The following is a 22,500-nucleotide window of genomic DNA, read 5'->3' on the forward strand; positions in this document are numbered from 1 at the left end:
CTTAATCCACTTTTTTCAAATAATACGAATTTCCTCCCTGTTATTTTCCTCTCCATTATAAAAATCAGCGCAAATTCAAACCAACAGCCCAACAATAAAAAGATAAAGTGATGAAACTGAGACAGAAAAAGATACAAACAGATAAAGAAAGAAAGAGAAAAGAAAAGAAGTTGATAAAAAAAAACACAGATAAAAACACTAATGAGAAGAGACAGCCAAAAGATACAGAAGAGATAAGGCAGATAAAACACGAAATAGAACGAGAAAATAAAAAAAAAGTAAAAAATAACGGAGAGAAACGTGAACGACAAAAAAGAAAAAAAAAAAAAATGAAAACAGACAAAATTATACCATACAAAACAAGAAAGAGAAAATAATAAAAGAATAGCAAAAGACAGTGAAAAAGAAACAAACCAATATAAAAACAAGAAAAAAACACTTAATGAGAAAGTGATAGACAAAGATATACCCAGATAAGACGGATAAAGCAAGAGAGAGAGACAATGAAAGAGCGAAGTAACAGAGAGAGCGAGCAGCGAGGCGTGAAGGAGGCGCAGTGAGTGGGCTGAGGGAGGGATGTGCGTGTGAGTGTGCGGTGCTCGGGAACGTCAACTCATAATACGAATCTCTCCCTCGCAAACTCACGTGCACTGCATCCAATCACCCAATCACGGCGCTTGGAGATGAACGGACGCGTCACGTGCGGGAAACTAACCAAACTAACTGCCTAATTACGTGTCCATTAAGCACCCTCTCTTACGCGGCCGTCTATAGGGAGATGCACCAACTTTATACCTTTAATTTGTAGGTGCAGGTGCCTCGCGTGTCGCTATAACGGTCTGCCTGGTGATTTAAGATTCCTACCTGACCACCTGCTGTAGCGAGATTTGTTCTGTATTGGTGGTGTTTGATTAACTCTCTCTCTCTCTCTCTCTCTCTCTCTCTCTCTCTCTCTCTCTCTCTCTCTCTCTCTCTCTCTCTCTCTCTCTCTCTCTCTCTCAGTAAATTCATCTAATCTCTCTCTCTCTCTTTCTCTCTCTCTCAGTAAATTCATCTAATCTCTCTCTCTCTCTCTCTCTCTCTCTCTCTCTCTCTCTCTCTCTCTCTCTCTCTCTCTCTCTCTCTCTCTCAGTAAATTCATCTAAATCATTCCATTATGAAAGCGAACACGAAGCAAAACCAAATTCTTCATGGCTAGGAACTCAAAATCAAGGGCTGAATACTTGAGCAACAAAACACTCAGTAAACCATCACAACAGTGCTACATTGTATCTAACATATTTTCGTCACCAAACAGAACTCGAAACACCAATTTTTTTTACGGCTGGAACCTCAAGATCAATTGAAAGCGTAAGCAATAAGACACCCACGGAGAGCTACAATGTGTCCAAGACTGGTCAGGCTAAGTAGGAATTGAGGCACTGCCATTAGCGGCTGAAGGGTTCAAACCAACACGTCCCAAGCCACTGATGAAGATAAATGAAAAGCCTCTCATTAATCAGACCCATAGACCTCACCTACAGAACTCCGGGTACCTGATGACCGGCCCCTTAAGTGGTCCCTACATCACCTCCTGTTGCATAAGATAAGGCAGTAGATTTCACTTGGGTAACGTTTAATTATGGCTCGATAAGACGTCCCGGGGCCAACGTGATGAGATGCACCTGTAGCCTGGCCGCCCTTAGTGACTGAGTGGCGGCTAAGACCTGAAGTGGGTTTTTAAAAGGCTGATGGAAATATAGGAAAATAAGGTTTAATCAATCATATCTAGACTGGTGACGGTGATAAATAGCAGGTTTTCCGTGATATAGATCAATAGACAAGGGAAATATTTTAAGTGTTCCTTTACGAGATTCTTAAATAAACCCATCACAATTGAATCTGGTATAGTACTCGTAGAAATATATGACTGGTCTCTCTTTATACAATCACAGACAACAGAAATACCCGTGGTGTCCCTTTAAAAGATTCTAGAGTAAAGGAAATAAGTAAACCAATCATATCTCAGGCTGACAAACGAGACAAACTACAGGTCTCCCCATTAAACAGAGCCACACTCCACTGACCTCTCTCTCTCTCTCTTCACAACAGTCCTCTAAAATGACCTTCTAAAATGCCACTAACTAAGCCTCCAAGTAAAGCCAAAGCCGAGTGCATACCTGGGCAGGCTATAAATAAATAGAAACAAGTCTTACTTATAACTGACAACCTACTTCGCCTTCTTCCTACAGGTAACAAACAGGTAAGCAGGCAGGCATTTAACAAGTTTCACCTGCGCAGACCTTTAGTTTTTTTCCCCTTTTTTTTCTTAACCTATACTTCTAACTCTTAATTATTTCCTCTGAAGCGTCGTATGTTAATAAGAAGTGACGTGATAGTTACTTCACCCCTTTCTTCCTACAACAGGTGCGCCAGTCCCCTCCCCCGGCCACCTGTGATTCGTCTAATTAAGTCAGGTGATAACAGGTGAGTCTGGCGCACACCTGTTGAGGGAAGAAGATCGAGGAGAGACAGAAACTGATATTATCAAACACGCCTTGTCATCAAGAAAATTGTAGCACTTATTCACAAATTCGTAAGGGAAATTTGTGCTTCTTTTACATATTGCGAGTGGAAGAGGAACGGTTCACTTAACAAGGAGACACCAAGAGTTGAGATGAAGAGATGGACTTGCGGAGGAGCTGCAAGGAATAGAAGCGACAGAAGGAGATGTAATAGTAATTAATGGACAGCAATATTTCAAGATTCTATACGCTAAGGTGACAGAAAAGTATGAACGAGGGAGAATGAAAAAAAAAATAACGGGAGAAACTGAGAAAGATGAAAAGAATAGAAGCGACAGGAAGGACTTAAAGAGGGTACGCTAAGAAGACAAGGCAGTAAGAATAGGAAAAGCAGAGAAAAGATTACATTAAAGGAAAAAAAAAATATAGGGAGATTTGACTTGTGGTGGTTAAGTTACAAGGAATGGCAGCAACAGATGATGATGTAAGAGTAACGGACAAGAAGCTGAGAAGAAGACAGAAAAGCAAGAACGGGAGAAGCAGAAAAAAAAAAAAAAAAACGATTACAACGAACGAGAATAACCAAGGAAAACTCAAACATGACACTAATGCGAAAAAGTAATAATGACAGTGACAGAGAAAGATGCAACAGACAAGAATAACTGGAGAAAACTGGAATAACTTGAACATGAAGCTAAGGAGAAGATTAAGACGTAACAGCGGGAGAGGGATGGAAAAAAAAAAAAAGAGAACAAGATGTAAAGAAGAGAAATGAGCAGATATGAAGAGGTGAGAATGGGAGCAACAGAAGAAGCGAAGGATAATAAGAACACGAGGAAATTTGTACAAGATGCTCAGAAAATGATAAGGTAAGAATAAGCACGAAAGATGAGAATTAATTAGACAAAAATAACTGAAGAAAACCCCCCCAAAAAAAAACATGAAAATAAAAAAAAAAAGTAGAAATTGGAGCAACAAAAGAAAATGAGAGGACAGTAGACAGGGATAAATGAGAAAAAAATATACAAAAGAGTAATAAGAAAATGAAGTGAGACGAAAGACAACAGAAGACGCAAGAGACAGGAATGAAAGAAGACGACTCGAAAATAATAACACGAAAATAAAAAAGCAACAACAAAACCAATAAAACTAGATACAATACACAGAGAAAAACAAGAAAACAAAAAACAAACAAACAAACAAAGTAAGAACAAAAGCAACACAACAAGACACAACACACAAACATAACAGGACAGAACTCGGTACAAGACGCCAAGATGATGATGATGATGACGATGATGAAGAAGAAAAAGATGATGAAGCACATAATATAAGAATAGATGATGACGTTTCCCTTTCGCACCTTCCTCCTCTTCGTCTTCCTCAGCCAGCCAGCAAAGCAGCAAGCCAGCAGGACGTGACGCAATGATCTGGGCGAGTTGTTGTTGTTTGTAGTAGTGGTGGTGGTGGTGGTGGTGGTGGTGGTGGTGGTGGTGGTGTTGTCGTCTCTGTGTGTTTGTGGTCTGGCTTGCTCGTGTTCAGTTATGCGAGGACGATGACAGCGAATTGTGTAGCAAGAACATCAACAACAGAAGAGAAAAAATGCCACGTCCACTTACTTGACTTCTCTGCCATTGATGAAGTGGAAGGCCACGCACGCTCATGTCTGTAATAGAAGAAAAGAAAGGAAGGTAAAAAAAAATGGAGTTTTATGCAAATGATGCGAAAAACAACGCGCGTTTGTCTTTAATAGAAGAGAAAGAAAGGAAGGTGAAAATGTGGACTTCTCTGGCATTGACGAAGTGGAAGACAACGCACGGTCATGTCTGTAATAGATGAAAAAGAAAGGAAGGTAAAGTAAATGGAGTTTTTCTGTAAATGATATGGAAAAGAACACGCGTTTATGTATCTAATGGAAAAAAAAGTAAAAAATGTAACTTTCAGCCATTGATAAAGTGGAAAACAAGGCACGTTCATGTCTTTAATTGGAAAAATAAATAAAAAGAAGGTATAAAATGGGGTTTTCTGCCATTGATGCGGTGAAGACAATGCACGTTTGCCTTTAATAGGAAAAAAATAAGAGGAAGGTAAACAAAAAAAAAAAAAATCGACTTATCTGTCACTGATGAGACGAAGACAATGGACGTTCATGCCTCTAATAGCAGAAAAAAAGAAAGGCAAAAAAAAAAAAAAATGATGCCCTCTGCCATTGATGAAGTGGAAGACAATGTGTGTGCATGTAACAAAAAAAAAAAGAAAGAAAGAAAGGAAGACGGTAAAAATAATAATAAGTATGTAAATTATGACCTCAAATCTCTCTCTCTCTCTCTCTCTCTCTCTCTCTCTCTCTCTCTCTCTCTCGCATCTATTTGCAGTATGAATATTAAAAATGCAAGATAAAAAAGACGTTTGTGATCATATATAAATTTAAACTACTGAACATAATAGTGCAATAGATAAAAGTGATTTATTTATCAGCGAAAAGAAAGAGGTAGTAAGAAAAAATAGTAAGAAAAAAACAAGACAAGAAAGACAATAGAAATTAAAAAGAAAGCTTAATATAATCGAATTCTTCAAAGATCATAAATATCAGAGAGAGAGAGAGAGAGAGAGAGAGAGAGAGAGAGAGAGAGAGAGAGAGAGAGAGAGAGAGAGAGAGAGAGAGAGAGAGAGAGAGAGAGAGAAAAACAAATAACAGAGAAAAAAAAATAGAAAGACAATAAACAAAAGACGAAATAAAACCAACTCATTCATTCACACTTCCTACCCAACACGCCAAAGCAAACCTAACCTGCCCTCCCCCTCAAAAAAAGCCCAACATACAACACAACACAAACTTTTCTTGCACACAAACACGCATAAAAGAATTGAAACATGATCGGCTAATAACCATAATAAAAGCGAACATCGGCAGGGGAAAAAAAAAAAAACCTTGCTAATCAACGCATTAAAACACAAATCACTAAGAGAGAGAGAGAGAAAGGTCGCGAGAGGGAGAGAGGCGCAATAAGACTGACAGCGCCGTTATCAAACACTAATTACCTCTCGCCACGCCTTAACTGAACGCTTGCTAATGACACCTGGGCATCCGCGGCCACTTAATGAACAAACACACACGTACAGGTAAAAGGAGAGAGAGAGAGAGGGAGAGGGGAGAGAGGGAGAGGAGCGTAGAGTGGGGGACTTGCATGCATTGTCTTGGGCGGAGTCAGCGAAGAAGAAGAAGAAGCAGAGGAAGAATAAGAAGAAGGGTGTCGAGGTTGAACTGAATGGGTCGAGTCAGCTGTGCTTTGTTATTGTTTAGTCAGCTGATTGTGTGTGTGTGTGTGTGTGTGTGTGTGTGTGTGTGTGTGTGTGTGTGTGTGTGTGTGTGTGTGTGTGTGTGTGTGTGTGTGTGTGTGTGTGTGTGTGTTTTGTCCTTGTGAATCAGCTGGCCTGCGTCTAGAGGGAGGGAGGGAGGGTGTGCAGGAGGTGAGGAGGAAAACACGAGAGGTGAAGGAAGGGAGACGGGGAGGGAGGGAGCGCAAGCAACACGCCTTCCCTCCTTCGCTTGTCACACCTATGTTAATGAAATATCTTCCTCTTGGTGCGTTTGGCAACATGCACGCTAGAGAGAGAGAGAGAGAGAGAGAGAGAGAGAGAGAGAGAGAGAGAGAGAGAGAGAGAGAGAGAGAGAGAGAGAGAGGCTGCATGCACAAATCTCCACCGCAAACACAGCAGCGAGTATCTGAGATGCGCCCCACCTCGCATTCCCGACCAACGCCCAAGGTAAGACAGACACGTAAAAACCACACACACACACACACACACACACACACATGCACGCACTCGGGCACACACAGGCGGTACGGAGAGCAGCAACAGGGAGGTATAAAGGTAGAGGGTGCGGGAGGAGGAGGAGGAGGAGGAGGAGGAGGAGGAGGAGGAGGAGGAGGAGGAGGAGGAGGAGAGGCACCGCGTCAGGAAGCCAGCAAGCAGACTCGAGCAAAACAAAGCATCATGCGAGGAATCTGCCAGCTTTAGCATTCTCTCTCTCTCTCTCTCTCTCTCTCTCTCTCTCTCTCTCTCTCTCTCTCTCTCTCTCTCTCTCTCTCTCTCTCTCTCTCTCTTACAGCCTATTACGTGCTCATTCGCTCGCTAATTATTCTTCCTGTAATATAATTTAGATGTTATCGCTTCGCTGAAACCATTAGATCGGTGTGTGGCCCTCTCTCTCTCTCTCTCTCTCTCTCTCTCTCTCTCTCTCTCTCTCTCTCTCTCTCTCTCTCTCTCTCTCTCACATTGAAGACAATCTACTATATACATATGAAAAAACTGTTATTTGCATTCTCTCTCTCTCTCTCTCTCTCTCTCTCTCTCTCTCTCTCTCTCTCTCTCTCTCTCTCTCTCTCTCTCCAGCCTCCTTTTCCTCCCCTTCTCTTTCATGCAGGGAGAGGGAGAGCGAGGGAGAGGAAGAGGCGTCCAGGAGGTATTGAGGGCAGGAGGGGGAGAGGTCAGCCACCCCTGCCCTGGCCATCCGTCCCTTAAGGGTTACAAGCATCAGGATAACACACGAGGAATGAAAACACTCCCTTCCCTGTCGTTCTTCCTCTTTCACTGACTTCCTTTTGTGTATAAGTAGAGATTCTTCTGCCTCTTTTGTTTATCTGTGGTTCCTGTTTCTCTCTGTTCCTTTTGCAGTTGGTATGGGTCTCTCTTTTCTCTCTCTCTCTCTCTCTCTCTCTCTCTCTCTCTCTCTCTCTCTCTCTCTCTCTCTCTCTCTCTCTCTCTCTCTCTCTCCGCTCTACCTATTATTATAACCAGCTCCTCTTCCCTCCCCTTCTCTTCCTGTGGCTATTATATTCCCTACTTGCTACATCCCTTCTCTCTCTCTCTCTCTCTCTCTCTCTCTCTCTCTCTCTCTCTCTCTCTCTCTCTCTCTCTCTCTCTCTCTCTCTCCTCGCCACGCAGTCCCTCGCCTCTCCCTTCCTCGTGTGGGGGGAAAAAGGCAAGGTGAAAGCAGCAGTGGACTCTGGATCTGTCTAGCTAAAGCAAACAAAAACAGAAAAGACACAAAAACTGCCTCCTTAGGGATTTGTTCTTCTCCTTCGGTGCTTTTGGTCTGAGTGTTGATGTTGTTGTTGTTGTTGTTGTTGTTGTTGTTGTTGTTGTTAGTGGTGGTGGTTGGTCTTGTGTTGCTATATATAATTTTTTTTTTGCTTTTTATTCGTTTTTTTTCGTTTTCTGTTTATTTTTCTCCTTGGTCTTTTCTGCTTCGTACTTGTTGTTCTTGCACTTTTTCTTTCCTTCTTCTTCTTCTTCATTAGAGTTCTTCTGTTTAATTGTCTTTTGTTTTTTTATTACATTTCTCTTCTTCTTCTTCTTCTTCTTCCCCTCATTATCCACCATGGTTCTCTCATCATATTCTTCTACTCTTCCTCCTCCTGCTCCTCCACACTATCTTCCATCTCCTTCTCATCATTTGCTCCTCCACCTTCTCCTCTTTCTCCTCTTTCACCTTATCCTCATTTTCTTTTTCTTCGCGCCCTTCTTTTTCACATTTTTCTTAATTCCCTTTTCATTACATAATTCTGCCCAAGGCCCTCTTCTTTTCCATCCTCCCTTTAAACATTGTCATTATTTTTTTTTCTTGCTCATCACTATCTCTCCTAGTTGATGTTCTTCCTCCTCCTCCTTTTACTTCTCCTTCTCCTTCTCCTTCTTCTCTTCCTATTTTCTTGCCCTTCTAGCTCTTGTTCGTATACTTATTATTATTATCATTATTATTATCAGTATTATCAGCATTATTAAACGGACATTCGGACATTTTCCATTAAACTGATTCACCCTCGGGACAAAATTCTTCTTCCGCTTCTTCTTCTTCTTCTTCTTCTTCTCCTCCTCTTTTCTTCTTCTTCTTCTTCTTCTTCTTCATTATACCATTTAATTTCAAAAACAAACCCGAAACTGTACCAGAGATATCAAATTGAGAGAGAGAGAGAGAGAGAGAGAGAGAGAGAGAGAGAGAGAGAGAGAGAGAGAGAGAGAGAGAGAGAGAGAGAGAGAGAGAGAGAGAGAGAGAGAGAGAGAGAGAGAAAAAGAAAATTGCACACGCCGAAATGAAGTTAGCAATCTTTAATTACAGAGAGAGAGAGAGAGAGAGAGAGAGAGAGAGAGAGAGAGAGAGAGAGAGAGAGAGAGAGAGAGAGAGAGAGAGAGAGAGAGAGAGAGAGAGAGAGAGAGAGAGAGAGAGAGAGATAACAGGTAAAAGGTGAGGGTATTGTATGAAAGATAAAGGAAAAAAGGAAGAGGGGGAAAGGAGAAAGAGAGTGGGAGAAAGGAAGAAGGAGGAGAGATGGAGAAAGAGAAAGATGAAAAAAAAGGTTACTGACATAGAAATCATAATGCCACGAGCGCGAGCACACACACACACACACACACACACACACACACACACACACACACACACACACACACACACACACACACACACACACACACAAAGGGTAAGAAATGCCGATCAATTATAAATATTGTCAGAGAGAGAGAGAGAGAGAGAGAGAGAGAGAGAGAGAGAGAGAGAGAGAGAGAGAGAGAGAGAGAGAGAGAGAGAGAGAGAGAGAGAGAGAGAGAGAGAGAGAGAGAGAGAGAGAGAGAGAGAGAGAGAGAGAGAGAGAGAGAGAGCGGTTCGCATTAAATTTTACACATTAAAGCGATTAAAATCCAGAAGAGGGAGAGAGAAAGAACTAAAAATAATGATAAATAATAAAATAATAATAATAACAATAATAATAATAATAACAATAATAATAATAATAATAATAATAATAATAATAATAATAATAATAATATCAAACCACAATAATTGAACTCTGCACTTAGCAATGTAAACAAAAAAAAAAAAATAGAAAAGAAAAAAGATAACTTAAAGAAAAATATCCAACCGTTAACATAAAATTCAGTTCTGACATTAAGAATATTTCCAGAGAGAGAGAGAGAGAGAGAGAGAGAGAGAGAGAGAGAGAGAGAGAGAGAGAGAGAGAGAGAGAGAGAGAGAGAGGATAGCTGGGAGGCGCAGCGCAGCAGGAGATACAGGTTAGTGCTGTTAGCGGGAGGTGCACCATTAGCCAGCATTAGCACAGCACTACAGCACCACAGCACCTGCCGATCACCATCAAGCAGCAGGCACTGATAACAGCAACACTAACTCCACAGCAGGTATTAACACAGCAGTACGAGCATCACAACATAATATAAGCATACTTTACCAGCACCAGTACCACAGCACGTGCCGGTAACACAGCATTAACAGGATTAGTATAATTGAATTCCCACAGCATCAATTAGTACTGACAAGATCTTAAAAAAAAAAACAAAAAAAAACAGGAAATATTAGTATAGCAATGACGGTACTGGTGAAGTAGATTTCAAAACAGCGTAAATTGATAAGGATTTAAAACATTATTAATAACAGCACCTAAAGACTACAGCACATTATCACAGCACTGGCAACATTACAGCATACTCCAAACATCAGTCAGGAAGGATTAAGATAACACTGACAGAAGAAACAAATAATTCTACAACATTACCTGCATCATAGCATCACTCAAATATCATCAAACGCTTAGGATTGAGACAGCATTGATAACAGCAACAGCAGCAGTCTTTTACGCATCTAAAAGAGTCACAGCACAACCCAATTAGTGAAGGATAGAGTAACGAATAACTGCAAACAGCAACAGTACTTTATAGAACAATAACAATCACAATTTAACAGCAATTAGCAAATATCAACATCAAGGATAACAGCATAACAGCGGCACCATAACCACAGCAATCACGCAGCAATGACAACAGCGTTAAAACAGCACAACAGCCTCACACAGACAACAGCAAGAGTAATGAGTAAGTGAAACCAGCACTAAAACAGCATTTGAACAGCATAATCCAAAGACAGCAGCAAGTAGGCTAAGAATAAATGAAAGAAACAACTAAAAACAGCACTTGACCAGCACGGCCCCGCACAGCAGCACGTGGGCAAAGAGTAAAGGCGTCAGCGAGAACACGGAGGGTAAAGAAAGTGAAATAGAGATACAAGTTTTAGAAAGTCGTAATAACTGCAGGCATATGTTACACTAATTATATATCAGGAAAAAAATAATGATGAAGAAAAAAAAAATAAAGAACAGATCAAAAGACAACAATGCGAGATCAAATAATATTGAGCCCTAAGTTGTATGACAGATAAATGTAATAAATGATAAGTAGCGTCCATAAACGGGATATAAAAAACGCAATCAGGGAGATATTATTCTCTTACTTTACGATGGGCGTCAAGACAAGGAGATAGAACGAGAGGGGGAGGCAGTGAGAGAAAGAGAAAGAAAAAAAAAACATATCCCATTCTTAATACTTCTGATCAAACAACTTAAGGAGATGAAGGTTTAATTATAATGGTTACTTATTTTTTTACGCTGTATGAAAGGGAGGCTGGTGGGGGCGAAACTGGTGAATGAAGAGCTACAAGAAATATACGTGTGATATAAAGTTCTCACTGCTGCTCCTTCAAAGTGTGTGTAGAGTTATTCTTGAAAGAGTCTGTTAATTTAGTTCTGTAAGTATTTGCTAATTTACTTTTGGGTATGTTATAAAGTTTTCTGTATCTCTAAGTCAATAGGATAACTTGTCTTTACCTCCTGCGTTGCTTCCACTTGTATATTTTTTTCTTTTTTGTGGTTTTTCTTATCTAGTCCTGTAAGTACTTGCTTATTTACTTTTCGGTATGTTATAAAGCTTCCTGTATCTCTAAGTCAATGGGATAACTTGTCTTTACCTCCTGCATTGCTTCTACTCATATATTTTTTGTGGTTTTCCTTATCTACTATCTTCTATTCGCGCAGGTTGCTTCAGTGTTCATTGCCTTACCGCTTAGGTCTTCGCTGAGGTCTTCATTTCGCTTATCGTTGCTCCTTAAGATACACGCCACAGCGAGATAATACAAACACACACAAATACAAGAAATATACAGACCTCTTGACATCTAAATTACAACACAACACTAAAATTGTAAGCACTAATATTCCTATCAACACAATCACTTCTCCACTCCCCTTTCTCTTCCTCAAATAGATACCACCGTTTACTCCATCTTCTTCCTCCTCCTCCTCCTTCTCCTCAGACACCATTCCTTCACTTTTCTTCCTGCTCCTGTTCCCCTCTCCTCCTTCTCCTACTCCTCCTCCTCCTTTTCTTTCCTTCACCCCAACAGACATCACCCCCTTCCTCCAAGCCTCTCTTCTCACCCCATCCAACTACCTCCACTACCTCCTCCCGCCAACTCCCTCTCCCCTTTCTCCTCCTCATCCTCCTCCTCATCATAATCATCTCCTTTCTCCTCCTTCCAAAGCCAAACCTCCCACTTCTTCCTGCATTCTCCTTCTCCTCCTCCTCCTCCTCCTCCTCCTCCTCTTCCTTACCAAATCTACATCTCTCCACATCTCTTCCGCGTGCATCCTTCCTCCTCCTGCTTACCTATCACCTCTTCCTCTCTCTTCTTCCTGGCTCCTCCTCGCCAAGGTATCTCAAGTAACCGAGTAATTGTGGTCATTCATCTGCAGACTTAACGCGGATGGGTGGTGATATGCAAATGAGGGGCAAGAGGTCACGGGGAGGGAAGGAAGGAAGGGAGGGGAAGGAAGGGAAGGAAGGGAGGAAAGAGAGAAATATTTTGAAGTGGTTAGACTACTTGGTTTTATTTATTTATTTATTTTTTTCCCTTCCTGTGTGGTTTTATTAGGAGTGGAAGGCAAGTGTGGCCATTGTGTGTATAATTGGTGATAAAATCTCTCTCTCTCTCTCTCTCTCTCTCTCTCTCTCTCTCTCTCTCTCTCTCTCTCTCTCTCTCTCTCTCTCTCTCTCTCTCTCAGCCTACCACTGCCTGAACTACATACTTGCTTCTACCTTCTTTCTCCCCATGTCCTCCCCCCTCTCTCTCTCTCTCTCTCTTCCTAACCTCCCGCAATTTCTCCTCCTTTTTCCCTCTCTCGGTTCTCCTTTCGTACTCTTTTTCCTCCCGTGCCTTCCTTTCTCCTCCTCCTCCTCCTCCTCCTCCTCCTCTTCCCTTTCTCCCATTCAGTAAGATACGAGTATATTTCCCCTTTATCTCCCTTATCTATCCGTGTCTTCCTCTTGATTGAGAGAGAAGGGGAGAGAGAGAGAGAGAGAGAGAGAGAGAGAGAGAGAGAGAGAGAGAGAGAGAGAGAGAGAGAGAGAGAGAGAGAGAGAGAGAGAGAGAGAGAGAGAATGTTGCTTTACCATATCAGGATCAGTATTCTATTTAACTATCCTGTTTGTGTTTCTCTCTCTCTCTCTCTCTCTCTCTCTCTCTCTCTCTCTCTCTCTCTCTCTCTCTCTCTCTCTCTCTCTCTCTCTCTCTCTCTCTTAGGCCCAAAAGCGAGCCTATGCCCCCTTTGGCCTGCTCCCTTTATAGGCCGACCACTGATACTCGACACCCTCTAAAAAACAGGGAGAGAGGCAGCAGCTGACAGAGGGAAGAGGAAGAGAGGGAGAGGGAAAGAGGGAGCGAGAGAGAGAGAGAGAGAGAGAGAGAGAGAGAGAGAGAGAGAGAGAGAGAGAGAGAGAGAGAGAGAGAGAGAGAGAGAGAGAGTGTGTGAAGGGTCGCGTGCAAGTATTTTTAGCTCTCTTTTCCTCTCCCACGTGTTTCTCCTGCTTCCCTCTCTCTCTCTCTCTCTCTCTCTCTCTCTCTCTCTCTCTCTCTCTCTCTCTCTCTCTCTCTCTCTCTTCCTATTCCTCTTCCTCCTCTCACTTTTTTGTTCTTCCTCCTCCTCCTCCTCCTCCTTTCTCCCTTTTCACTTCCTGCTTGTTCGCTTGCATGCTCTCAATCTTTCTACTTTTCTATCTCGCAAACACTTCCTAGAATCAATTTGCTTAGCCTTTTATCCACGTGCGATGTACATTTTGCTCTCTCTCTCTCTCTCTCTCTCTCTCTCTCTCTCTCTCTCTCTCTCTCTCTCTCTCTCTCTCTCTCTCTCTCTCTCTCTACAAGGTGCTGATAATTTAGTAGATTTAGAATGTTAATTTGTTGCGTGTTTACTTTGATAAAGTGTAAAGGAGGAGGAGGAGGAGGAGGAGGAGGAGGAGGAGGAGGAGGAAGAGCAGGAGGAGGAGGAGGTCATGTCATGCGGGAAGACGACGATAAAGTCAGAGTAAAGGGTAATTATGATAAAAGTAATGAAAGAGAGAGAGAGAGAGAGAGAGAGAGAGAGAGAGAGAGAGAGAGAGAGAGAGAGAGAGAGAGAGAGAGAGAGAGAGAGAAAACTGAGAAGGGAACACAGGGGAGAGAACGAAGTGAGACAAAAAAAAAAAAAACAGAGGGGGGAGGAAACAGATGAGAAATAAAGAAGAGGAAGTAAAAATGTGACTTCAAAATGGCGTTTGGTTTGAAAAGAATCAACTTTAAAAAATACGAAAATAAAAATAGAAGCAAGAAAATGAGTCAGTGAAAGAAATTTGGTCAGAAAATGAAAGATGAAAAGACGAAAGAATAACAAAAAGGTGATAAGGATGGATAGATTGATAGATAGAAGGAAGGAGAGAGAGAGAGAGAGAGAGAGAGAGAGAGAGAGAGAGAGAGAGAGAGAGAGAGAGAGAGAGAGAGAGAGAGAGGAAGACTGCAGTAAATAAAGGGGAAGGAAGACGAAAAAGGATAAAGGAAGGAAAGGAAAAATGGAAAGAAAATATAAAGAAAGAGAGAAATACAAAGGGAGGAATGAGAGGAAGGACGAGGATAGAAAGAAGAGAAGTAAGGAAAAAGAGACAAAGAAGAGGGGAAAGCAAGGGAGGAAGGGAAGAAAGGAAGGAGGGAAGGGAGGGATGGAGAGATAGAGGGAAGCAAGGAAGGGAGAAAAGGAGGGACGCAGATTACAAGAAGTTTATTAATATCTTCCCCTCTTCCTTCTTTCCTCCTCCTCCTCCTCCTCCTCCTCCTCCTCCTCCTCCTCCTCCTCCTCCTGTTGCTTCTTTTCCTCCTCCCTTCCTCCACAGGACAAGCGAACCAACCAAGTATGCGTGTATTTTAGGACTCTCTCTCTCTCTCTCTCTCTCTCTCTCTCTCTCTCTCTCTCTCTCTCTCTCTCTCTCTCTCTCTCTCTCTCTCTCTCAGTTCATAGAATACTACACTCATTGTCTCAAGCCCATTCCAAGACAGCATTAAATCTTTACTCTCTCTCTCTCTCTCTCTCTCTCTCTCTCTCTCTCTCTCTCTCTCTCTCTCTCTCTCTCTCTCTCTCTCTCTCTCTGCTGATAAACATACTTAAATAATATAAAAGATTATAAAGAAAATTGAATACAAGAAACTCAGAATATAACTGACAAACACATACACAAACACACACACACACAAAATAAATAAATAAATAAATAAACAGATAAATAAAAATAAAACCTTGATAAATTCGCAACCTACTTAATGAAAAATTTCGTAAAATCGTAACAGTAATGACTCCACGAGGCTGTTACATCTATAATTGTCAGCCTCGTATTGTCAATGATCGTCATGCTAGCAATTCCATCAGCAGCATTTCTTCATGACTTGCAACGACGTGGATGGCCAGAATATTGGTATTATTACTTGCTATACAGTCCCTCCCTCATTGCTTATTGGTCGGTCACTCTGTCTATCTGTCTGCCTGTCTGTATGCCTGCTTATCTATCTACCTTTTTCTTTTCTTCTGTATCTTTCGTGTCTATATTTGTGTATCTTTTGTTTGTTTGTGTGTTTGTCTGCTTTTTTCTGCCTGCTTGTCTCTCCGGTCTGTCTGTTTGTGTATCTGTTTGTCTGTTTCTTTTTGTATATCTATTCGTTTTTTTTTGTTTGCCTATCTGTTTACGTGTCTGTCTGTCTGTCTCTCTATCTGTCTGTCTGTCTTTCTATTGGTTTTACTGCTAATCTTTGTCTGTTTCGTTCTCTATCTAATTGTGTATTTGTTTATTTCTGACTGTCTTTTTATCTGTCTGTCTGCCTACTTGAATGTTTGTACGTCTGTTTGTCTGTATTTCTATGGCTCATGAAAATAAAGGCGATAAACACTAAAGCTTACCACAAATTCTCTCTCTCTCTCTCTCTCTCTCTCTCTCTCTCTCTCTCTCTCTCTCTCTCTCTCTCTCTCTCTCTCTCTGTACCCTTGAATCAACTGAAAGCAGGAAAAAGTGAGGAAGTAGGAAGAGGGGCGAGGAAATGGATGGACGGAGGGAGGGAAGAAGGAAGAGTGTCTGCGAGGGAGGGAGGGAGGGAGGGAGGGAGGGAGAGGAGGGAAAAGAGGAAGGGAGAGAAGGGCGCGGAAATACCTTTAACACCTCACGTTAGACACACACACACACACACACACACACACACACACACACACACACACACACAGAGTGAGAGAGAGAGAGAGAGAGAGAGAGAGAGAGAGAGAGAGAGAGAGAGAGAGAGAGAGAGAGAGAGAGAGAGAGAGAGAGAGAGAGAGAGAGAGAGAGAGAGAGAGAGAGAGAGAGAGAGAGAGAGAGATTCCCCACAAGCCACACAACACAACCTTCACATATTCATAACTAGACACAAAATTGTCGTGAGAAAAAAATATGAAAAAAAAATTCCTGTAAATTGAAGGAAAACAAACGTTGAATCCTAAGATGGAACCACAAGGAATTAGAAAAAAAAGGACAACAAATACAAATAAACACAAACACACCAAGAATTCACAAGCCATAAACCGCAGAAAGAGAGGAAAAAAATATAATTCCTTTCAGAGATTAAGGAAAAAGAGAGAAAGAGATAAGAGAGGAAAAAAATATTAAGAGCTAAGCGAGTTATACAAATGAGCGCAGATTCCTTTCCAATTGTGGGTAAAGAGGATTTGTAGGATTAAGCCGAAGGATCTCAAGCATGGGATAATGAGGAGGATTACTGAAGGATTACTTAAGGTTCATAACGTGGAGGATTAGTTGAAGTGTGTGAGGATTATAAGGATTAAAATAGAGAAAATAAAGAGAGAGAGAGAGAGAGAGAGAGAGAGAGAGAGAGAGAGAGAGAGAGAGAGAGAGAGAGAGAGAGAGAGAGAGAGAGAGAGAGAGAGAGAGAGAATGTGCTGTTACCAAATATAATAACAAAAGACGGAAAATTTGGGCAAGGATTAAGAACGAACATTAAAAGGAGTGAAAATGTGTGTGTGTGTGTGTGTGTGTGTGTGTGTATTGATAGCAAAGGTTAAAAAAAATTAACATTAAAAAATATATATATACAATGAATAAATGAATAATAGAAAGACTATGTTAAGTGTATGATGATAAAAAATACTAATTAAAACACTGTTGAGATGTGTGTGTGTGTGTGTGTGTGTGTGTGTGTGTGTGTGTGTGTGTGTGTGTGTGTGTGTGTGTGTGTGTGTGTGTGTGTGTGTGTGTCTAAAGATAAAGATAATCACTAAATAGAAGCATTACTAATAAAAACAGACAGACAAACAGGTAGACGAACAAAAAAATAATCAAATACACATTTAAACAAAGCCTCTAATTAATACAGAGAGAGAGAGAGAGAGAGAGAGAGAGAGAGAGAGAGAGAGAGAGAGAGAGAGAGAGAGAGAGAGAGAGAGAGAGAGAGAGAGAGAGAGAGAGAGAGAGAGAGAGAGAGAGAGAGAGAATCACCTTACACACACACACACACACACACACACACACTCGGACAGACAAACAAACAGACGGACAGGTAAACAAAGCATATAAACACCTGGACAAATGGACAGGTAGAGAAGAGAGAGAGGAAGAGAGGGATGAAGATAAAGAGGCAGGGAGAGAGGGAGGGAGGGATGAAATGCGATAAGGAAGAGGAGAAGGAGGGAAAAGGAATGAGAGGCGAGTTGTAAAGAGGGAAGATAGGATAAAGGGAGGGAGGGAGGGAGGGAGGGAGGGAGGGAGGGAGGGAGGGAGAGATAGAGACAAGAAGGGATGGGTGAGGGGAAGGATCAAGGAGGAGAAGAGAATGTAATCGAGGGATAGATTAAAAGGTAACAAGGAAGGTGTATTAAGAGGAAAGGAAGTGAAGGAATGAAGGAAGGTAAGTGAAAAGGAATAACAATAGAGAAAAGAGAACTACCGATATAAAAAGAGAAAAAAACAGAAAAGACAATTAAAGCCAGACAAAAAAAAGAGAAAAAAACAAATAATAATAAACAAAAAAAAAAATAGGACAGAAAAGAAAAGAACAAAGGAGGAAAAAAGCACATTTTAAACGAACACAAAAGAAGAACAGACACCAACTCGTGTTCCATAACGAAGGTATCCAATGAACCACATACCACCACTAATAAACTACGTGTGGGAGAACAGGATATAACATATGAAGGCTCCTCCCCGCCCACCGCTCCCTCTGGCAACGAGGCGGCAGGAAACAGTTACAGAAGATTACTGCTTAGATGTGTGTGTGTGTGAGAGAGAGAGAGAGAGAGAGAGAGAGAGAGAGAGAGAGAGAGAGAGAGAGAGAGAGAGAGAGAGAGAGAGAGAGAGAGAGAGAGAGAGAGAGAGAGAGAGAGAGAGAGAGAGAGAGAGAGAAAATTATATAAAAAATCTGAGGAAGAAAAGACGAAAGAGAATGTAGAAATTGGAAAGGTAAACGAAAAAAGAGGTAGAAAAAAATAACAAAAGTGAAGAGGCGAAAGGAAGAAGAACAGATAACGAGAAGAATAGGTCATAGGGTAGAACAGAAAAGTGCAAAGAAATGTAAAATGAGAAGAGAAGAACAGAAAAGAAGAAAAAAGTAAATGAGGAAATCTAAGAACTAAATGATCAGGATAACGAAAGAAGGGAACAGACAAAGAGGAGGAATATATTAAAGGATAAAAGGGAGACAAACTGAGAAAGACAAGAAACAGAACAGATAAATGGGGGCACAGAGGAAGAGAAGGAAAAAAAAACAAATATAATCAGGAGGGAAAAAAAAAAAAAAAAAAAAAACAAAGAAAAAGAAAGGAAGGATATGTCAGAGAGAAGAATGAAGAAGAGGGAAGGAGAAGAAGAAAGAAAGAAAGAAACAACTAAAAACAAGGAACAGGAAAGTAACATTGAAGAAGAGCAATAAAACACAGAAAAAGAAAGATAACAACAAGGCGATCAGACAGAAAGCAGGCAGAAGAAACACAAAAGAAAATAAAACAGAAAAAAAGAAAAAGAACAAAATGAATCAGACCAAGACACAACCGGACGGGACGAAATGAACGGATGTAGAACAGGAAAGAAAGGAAGGAAGGATAGATCAGAAGAAATAAGAAGAGGAGAGAGAGAGAGAGAGAGAGAGAGAGAGAGAGAGAGAGAGAGAGAGAGAGAGAGAGAGAGAGAGAGAGAGAGAGAGAGAGAGAGAGAGAGAGAGAGAGAGAGAGAGGAGGGACGAGGAGGAGGATGGAGATTCAGGGGGAAGGGAAGGATGTGTAGTGGGGGGAGGGAAGGTATAGGGAGGATAAAGGAAGACATTCAGGTAACACCATTCCGGAGCCGCTCAACCAGTTCGCCACAATCCCATCTTGAGGGTCGCCAACCTAGCACAACTTACCTCAACATGACTCCCCCTTCCTCTCCCCTACTCCCCTGCTCTTGTCTCCTCCTCCCCTACTCCCCTCACTTGTCCGATGAACTCAATTAGACCAGCGGTGCAAGATGACAAGGAGGAGAGAGAAGGAGGTGGACGAGGAGGAGGAGGAGGAGGAGGAGGAGGAGGAGGAGGAGGAGGAGGAGGAGGAGGAGGAGGAGGAGGAGGAGGAGATGTAAAAAAGGAGAATAGGACGAGTGAGTAGAAATATTTGTCATGATAAATGTAGCAGCGATTTTCGTCGATTGCTTTCTGTTCAATCTGATTGCATTATCTTGATTACACTCGTTGCTCTTGCTCCTTGCTCTCTCTCTCTCTCTCTCTCTCTCTCTCTCTCTCTCTCTCTCTCTCTCTCTCTCTCTCTCTCTCTCTCTCGCTGGTCCAGAAAAAAATGGTGCATTCAGTAATATTTTATCTGCCATTATCACCAACAGGATCATTATTACCACGACCTCTACTGCTAGTAACCTGAATGCCACCACCACCACCACCACTATCACCACAATCACCATTACTACCACTACTATTATAATCACTATCACCTCTACCATCACCATCCACCACTACCATAAATACTATCACCACCACAAACACCACCATGACCACAACCAGTCTTACTACTGTTACTATTACTACTACTACTACTACTACTACTACTACTACAACCAACATTAAGAACAGATACCAGAATAACACTTGGTCTAAAACAAGGGTATTTGTTGAACTAATGAATAACGTCCAAGGGAAAAGGATAAAAGAGAACAAGACTTCTCCTCGCCCAACTCTCCCTCCAGTTATGTTGAGGAGGAAAGATCTGTAGTAAAAGAGAACACCATGAATCTTTTAGAAAACGAAAAGCGGGGAAGTTTTACATTTAAGACAACCATTACTATCACCACCATTATTACTATCGCTACACTTCCATAAATAAATAAGTAAATAAATAAATAAATAGATAAATAAAGAACGGATGTAACAGTATTGCATAAGTTATACAATTATAGAAAACGAAGAGTACAAGTATATTTTCTCTCTGTACTGACTTCAGATTTTAATAATTCCTCTCTTCTTAAAATTCTGAGGTGCACAAAATTCTCTGGGATATTAATCAGGATAGGATTGGAAGTAACGACTTAAACCCTAGTAAAATTAGTTACTACTACTACTACTACTACTACTACCTACCACCACTACTACTACCACCACCACCACCACCACTACTACCACTACTACTACTACAATTACAACCAGCACCGATGCGTACAACCAGAGGGAATTAATTAAACTTTTCAAACAAACCCGGCCCGGACAATCAGCACCGCCACAAGCATTCAGACAAGCAAAGGAGCAAGAAAGCAGCAAGCAGGAGCCGCATCTCTCCACTCTCTTCCCCCAAAAAGGAAGCCAAACACCACAAACACCAGCTCCCCTCTCCACCGCACTCCACCCCTCCACTCCCCACCACTCCCCACCACCACACGTCAACACACATTCGCCTCCACGCCTTGTAAACATTAACATTCAGTCCACGATGAACCAATATTATTTTATGGCTCGGCCCGGCAACCTAACCGCCGCCGCCCAGGGAAGCAGTCGGCTGAGGAAGAAAGAGAGAGAGAGACAGAAAGAGATAGAAAGGAGGAGGAGTACGGAAGAACAGGTAGCGAGAGGGAATACACAATAAAGAAAGAGACAGAGTGAGAGAAATAGAGACAGAGATAAAATGGAGTAGTAAAAAAGAACAAGGGACAGAGGCAACATACGAGAGGCACAGAGAGAGAGGAATAATAAAGAACACAAGAACATACAAAACATAGAAGAACATGACTTACACACAGGAAAACAGAGGCAAAAAAAAAAAGTGGTACAGCGTCAGATTCACGGCAGGTGTTGCATAAGACGAGGGGATAAGATGCAGAAAATGGGACGATTATGAGGTGGGATGATGGTGGGAGGGGAGCAGGAGCAAGGGAAACGCTGCCACCTCCCCGCGTGTTGCAACAAACTGACGGAAAGTAACACATGCAAGAAAAATACGAAGATCAAGAAGAGAATAAAACAAATAAGGTAACTAAATGCAAAAACCCGGGATGAGAGAGAGAGAGAGAGAGAGAGAGAGAGAGAGAGAGAGAGAGAGAGAGAGAGAGAGAGAGAGAGAGAATTTACGGCCTCCAGCACACAAAGTAATGTAAATAAAAAGACGAAAACTGAACCAAATAAAGAAATAGAATGTGTCTCAATTGATGTAAATATACACAAAAAATTTACACCGGTGAGCGAGCAGGAGAGCAGGAAAGTGTGAGAGAGAGAGAGAGAGAGAGAGAGAGAGAGAGAGAGAGAGAGAGAGAGAGAGAGAGAGAGAGAGAGAGAGAGAGAGAGAGAGAGAGAGAGAGAGAGAGAGAGAGAGAGAAAAAATTATTAGAAAAAAACTTGTCCTTCCAGATCACAAACTTACGAAAACGAAAGAAAAAAAGAAACGAAGGAAAAACGTTACAAACAAAAGATAAAAAAAAAAAAAAATTAAATATGACGAATTCCCACAAAGCATCGATCATGAAAACGGTGCAAGGATAAAAAAAAAAAGTTTATGAAGCGAAAACATGAGCACACACACACACACACACACACACACACACACACACACACAACCCAAATAAAAATGACCACTAAGTACCTCATAAATTGGTGGCAGAGCAGGAGAAGCATTTAGTTGAAAGAAACCTAGACACGTATTAAATAAAACGGCTGCACGTGAGTCATCAAATTTAATTATCCGAGAGGAAGTGAACGTGTTAGGAATGTGGAGCCCACGACCAATTAAGGGCAGGTGAGAATCTAGGATGAGAATACTGAGTGAAGGCCTCAACAGGGAAACAAACACACATGAATTACAATGACTCGAGTAATAGGAAGAAAGAGACAGGTGAGCAATGCAAGGTGAGAACAGTGACTAAGGATTCGAAAAGGGAAAGAGTTGTAGATCAAATTATATAAATCAAATCAGTCCATGAGAGTGTTTATAGATAAATTACAATGGCTCAATCTCAGCCAGTTCAAGGTGAGAAAAGAATAAATATGGATGAAATTATACCAAACAAAGAAATATATGAGCGTGATAAAGATGGACAGCAGTAGGAAAAAAGACAGGTGAGCAAGTTCAAGGTGGAAACAGTGATGGACGATTCGAAGAAGGAAAGAAATATACCTAGGTGGAATTATATGAAATGAATAGATATATGTGAGTGGTCAGGTGAGTAAGTAAAATGAGACTAATGATTGGTGACTGGGAGAGGGAGACAGTTAAATTAAACTACATTCAGGTGATCTTGTATGATTAACAGCAGAAAACATCAAAACATACACATGACATACTTTACATAC

At 41.3% G+C, this 22,500-nt stretch overlaps 1 protein-coding gene across 3 annotated transcripts in view; it reads right to left on the reverse strand.

Annotated features, from left to right (window-relative positions):
• LOC135100071 (orexin/Hypocretin receptor type 1-like) overlaps positions 1–22,500 on the reverse strand; it is a 306,348-nt gene that overhangs the window by 256,550 nt on the left and 27,298 nt on the right. For all 3 annotated transcript variants that reach the window (XM_064002965.1, XM_064002966.1, XM_064002964.1), the window contains exon 3: positions 4,124–4,170. The gene's annotated coding sequence lies outside the window, so the exon portion shown is untranslated. The remainder of the gene's footprint in view (positions 1–4,123; positions 4,171–22,500) is intronic.

Source organism: Scylla paramamosain, chromosome 4 (genome assembly GCF_035594125.1).
Source record: "Scylla paramamosain isolate STU-SP2022 chromosome 4, ASM3559412v1, whole genome shotgun sequence".
In the NCBI taxonomy this organism is placed as follows: domain Eukaryota; kingdom Metazoa; phylum Arthropoda; class Malacostraca; order Decapoda; family Portunidae; genus Scylla; species Scylla paramamosain.